Below are 4,962 nucleotides of genomic sequence, written 5' to 3'. Positions count from 1 at the left end.
TCCCAGCCATGTCTCTTTCTGCGTTTGGTTCAGCCATCTTGGATCTGAGACCTACTTTTCAACCTTCTGCTTCCTCTTCTATAACAAATGCTTTATTTCCCTTTTGTCTTCTTAATATTCTTCCTATATATCTCTTTTTTTTTTTTCTCTCAATTCAAAGATTTATCAAGCCATATAGTAATTTCTGACATATTTATTGAACGATTAGTTATCTCTAACTTATAATGTGAGGCCCAATCAGAGGAAATAAAACATGTGATTAAAGTTTAGTTCCTTTTTACTATCCTACCACTATATATATATTTTTTTTATTGCTACTACCACTGCTATTGCTACCATCACCATTACCACCACCACCACCACCACCACCACCACCACTACTGCTACTTCTACTACTACTACTACTACTACTACTACTACTACTACTACTACTACTACTACTACTACTACTACTACTACTATTATTACTACTACTACTGCTACTACTACTACTACTACTACTACTACTACTACTACTACTACTACTACTACTACTGCTACTACTACTACTACTACTACTACTACTACTACTACTACTTCTACTACTACTACTACTATTGCTGCTACTACACTTATTACTACTACTACTACTACTACTACCTCTACCACTACTGCTACTACTACTTCTACTACTACTACTACTTCTACTACTATTACTACTACTACTACTACTACTACTACTACTAATCCGACATCGATAACTGAGTTTCATTGATGGAATGCATACGAGTGTTGCACAAATAACCATCTCGCATGGCGGCTTCCGCTGTTTCAGACTAAACAAATGTTTTAGAATAGTTTAATTTCTAGAGTGATAATGATCATAATGGGTTCCATGTGCCTCATGTTGATCCGTTCACTGAGAGATCCGAAGTTAGAACCCTCACCAATTTAGGCTTGTCACTTTTGCGCTTGAGAACTGAACGTCACATGAATATTTACATAAATAGTGTTCAGAGCTTCTTTCCAGGTGTTATATTACTCCAGCTTCACCTAGTCATCAGGATAACTACAAAATATGTGATTCATACATAAACTCGCATTCTTTAATGCAATATTCTCTCGTTGAAAATATTTTCAAAGGCCACATAAATAATTAAATGGTTTTCGTTTTTTCTTCTTTCAATAATGGTGCACAGTCCAAGTTGAGCTATAATCATAATTATGGAAACGTCTTCGAAGACACTATGAATAACTTCCAGGAGAGCTTGTCAAAAGTATTTTTTTTTTATGTAGGAGTGTCACTGGGCAAGGGCAACAAAAATCCAATAAATAAAAAAGCTCACTGAGATGCCAGTCCCAGAAAAGGGTCCAAAGCGGTAGTCAAAATTTGAAGGATAATTGTCTTGAAGCCTCCTTCTTAAAGGAATTCAAGCCGTAAGAAGGTGGAAATACAGAAGCAGGCAGGGAGTTCCAGAGTTTACCAGAGAAAGGGATGAATAACTGAGAATACTGGTTAACTCTTGCATTAGAGGGGTGTACTGAATAGGGGTGAGAGAAAGAAGAAAGTCTTGTGCAGCGAGGCCGCGGGAGGAGGGGAGGCGTGCAGTTAGCAAGATCAGAAGAGCAGTCAGCATGAAAATAGCAGCAGAAGACAGCTAGAGATGCAACATGGGATGCAATAGGACGGTAGTTTGAGGGATTAGAACGGCCACCCTTTTTAGGAACAGGTTGAATGTAGGCAAACTTCCAGCAAGAACGAAAGGTAGATGTTGACAGACAGAGCTGAAAGAGTTTGACTAAGCAAGATGCAAGCACAGAGGCACAGTTTCGGAGAACAACAGGAGGGACCCCATCAGGTCCATAAGCCTTCCGAGGGTTTAGGCCAGCGAGGGCATGGAAAACATCATTACGAAGAATTTTAATAGGTAGCATGAAGTAGTCAGATAGTGGAGGAGAGGGAGGAACAAGCCCAGAATCGTCCAAGGTAGAGTTTTTAACAAAGGGTTGAGCGAAGAGTTCAGCTTTAGAGATAGATGTGATAGCAGTGGTGCCATCTGACTGAAATAAAGGAGGGCGAGATGAAGAAGCAAAGTTATTGGAGATATTTTTAGTTAGATGCCAGAAGTCACGAGGGGAGTCAGATCTTGAAAGGTTTTGACATTTTCCGTTAATGAAGGAGTTTTTGGCTAGTTGGAGAACAGACTTGGCATGGTTCCGGGTACAAATATAAAGTGCATGAGATTCTGGTGATGGAAGGCTTAAGTACCTCCTGTGGGCTACCTCTCTATTATGTATAGCACGAGAACAAGCTGTGTTAAGCCAAGGTTTGGAAGGTTTAGCTCGAGAAAAAGAGTGAGGAATGTACGCCTCCATGCCAGACAGTATCACCTCTGTTATGCGCTCAGCACACAAAGACGGGTCTCTGACACGGAAGCAGTAGTCACTCCAAGGAAAATCAGCAAAATACCTCCTCAGGTCCCCCTAACTAGCAGAGGCAAAACGCCAGATCGCTTAGGGGGATCTTGAGGAGGGATTGGAGCGATAAGACAAGATACAGATATGAGATTGTGATCGGAGGAGCCTAACGGAGAAGAAAGGGTGACAGCATAAGCAGAAGGATTAGAGGTCAGGAAAAGGTCAAGAATGTTGGGCGTATCTCCAAGACGGTCAGGAATACGAGTAGGGTGCTGCACCAATTGCTCTAGGTCGTGGAGGATATCAAAGTTGAAGGCTAGTTCACCAGGATGGTCAGTGAAGGGAGAGGAAAGCCAAAGCTGGTGGTGAACATTGAAGTCTCCAAGAATGGAGATCTATGCAAAAGGGAAGAGGGTCAGAATGTGCTCCACTTTGGAAGTTAAGTAGTCAAAGAATTCCTTATAGTCAGAGGAGTTAGGTGAGAGATATACAGCACAGATAAATTTAGTTTGAGAGTGACTCTGTAGTCGTAGCCAGATGGTGGGAAACTCGGAAGATTCAAGAGCGTGGGCACGAGAGCAGGTTAAATCGTTGCGCACATAAACGCAACATCCAGCTTTGGATCGAAAATGAGGATAGAGAAAGTAGGAGGGAACAGAAAAGGGGCTACTGTCAGTTGCCTCAGACACCTGAGTTTCAGTGAGGAAAAGAAGATGAGGTTTAGAAGAGGAGAGGTGGTATTCTACAGATTGAAAATTAGATCTTAGACCACGAATGTTGCAGAAGCTAATGAAGAAAAAGTTGAGGGGGGGTGTCAAGACACAGGGTCGTCGTCAGAAAGGCAGTCCGACCTGGGGACATTTGTGGTCTCCTCCCCCAGATGGGGACTCCGAAGCTGGTGTAGTCGAGATAAGACGCCAAAGCGTTTGGAAATGTGACATATAGTAGTACTGTTCATATGTAAATAAAAAAAGATAATGCGTTACGGCTTTCGCCGCCCACACGGAGAAATACAGCTTGGCGGGACTATATAAACCATCGTGAACATTTTGGCTTCGCTTTTAATTTTTTTTACTATATTCCTCCAGCTTGATTGATTTGATATTTCTTTGACGTTAGAAAGCACTTCTTATTCACCTGGCCACACAAAAATGCCATGCACACCCTGATGGAAACTGACTATTGCGGTCACACATTCCACAACTTCCAGTCTCCGTGTCTGTGTCTTTCTCTTAACATGTATGGACCCACACTGACGTCACCAAGACAATGTTCGAACAATACTGATGCACAACACACGCGCGTTAAGGTTGTCCTGTCCATTCCTCTGGCCGCATTCTCTTTATCACTATTACTTTGGAAGGTCTCCATTATAGTGGCAGATGAACAAGGATTCTGTATCATCAATGGGAAAAAGTATCCATGAGAACCCGACTTATCTTTATTTTCATTATTATTTTTTTAGAACGGTCCTGATGAAAGAAGAAGGATCTGTAAAATTTAAAAATAGTCTTATATCTCAGCTAGTTTTTATCACGATTTTTACTGTGCTCCTTTGACAAAGTACGGTTCACATATTAAACCATAATACAGAAAGAAAATGCATGGTATATACATGGAGAGAGAGAGAGAGAGAGAGAGAGAGAGAGAGAGAGAGAGAGAGAGAGAGAGAGAGAGAGAGAGAGAGAGAGAGAGAGAGAAATCGCAAACAAAAGGATGATAATGCATTTTTAACAATCTCCATTGGAAAAAAGTTCAGATTATGTTCAAATTCAGGAAAATTAAAAGATAAGATTGGAACGCCTATACATACGTGAGCAGTGAAAACGTAATTCGAATACTGTTCAATATAAGGATAAAGAGACAGACCGATCAATGAGTTCTCTGGCTGGAATAAAAAAAAAAAAAAAAAATCCAAGCTCTCATTAGGACCATTTCTAATTGACGCAAAGATAAATAGTCGGATTTTCATGCATTTTTTTTTTCCAATTAATGGTGCAGAATCTTTGCTAAACTACCACGATAACCATGCATAAACTAGGTAGCCTTGAAAATTTTGTTTCTGTAAATATTTTGCTACATTTTTCCGCTCATGGGGAGGCTAGCTTTTTCTGCCCTTTTAACAACATATTTCCTAGATAGAGGAGGAGGACGGTGGAATCCTCACGGTGCTGGAGAGAGGGAGAAAAAGAGCGAGGATAGTAAGGGAGATGAAAGAGTTCTCTATACAGGCGTGGAGGAAACGTAACATGTTAGATGTGTAGTTTTGGTCCCTGTGCTGTGCTCGCCCCTCTCCTTCTACAGGTAGTGGACGGACCAGAGCATAACACTGAAGGGAAGGAGAACCTTTCAAGCGATAAAAAAACGGAAGAGGTCACAAGAAGATGATGATGATCAAATGAATATCCACAACAGCTTCGTAAATTTGGTTAATCCTTTTGAGTCTTCTTCTTTGGAGACTGACACCTAAGTGAGCCTTTATTTTCATATATTTTTTTTTGTTTCCCTCGGCCGGTGTCCCTCTTACATAGAAAAAAAAATGAGAGACTATAATACGGTTTTTCA

The 4,962-nt window shown here is 40.8% G+C and overlaps 1 protein-coding gene across 1 annotated transcript in view; it reads left to right on the top strand.

Annotated features, from left to right (window-relative positions):
* The window catches only part of LOC135105547 (macrophage mannose receptor 1-like), a 3,121-nt gene extending 2,857 nt beyond the window's left edge, over positions 1-264 (top strand). The window contains exon 5 of the mRNA XM_064013756.1: positions 1-264. This exon is cut by the window's left edge and continues 216 nt beyond it. The gene's annotated coding sequence lies outside the window, so the exon portion shown is untranslated.
* The last annotated feature ends 4,698 nt before the right edge of the window (positions 265-4,962 follow it).

The sequence above is a fragment of the Scylla paramamosain genome, chromosome 12 (genome assembly GCF_035594125.1).
Source record: "Scylla paramamosain isolate STU-SP2022 chromosome 12, ASM3559412v1, whole genome shotgun sequence".
NCBI lineage: Eukaryota > Metazoa > Arthropoda > Malacostraca > Decapoda > Portunidae > Scylla > Scylla paramamosain.
Note: the sequence above shows the minus strand (reverse complement) of the source record. Positions and strands in the feature narration are given on the sequence as shown.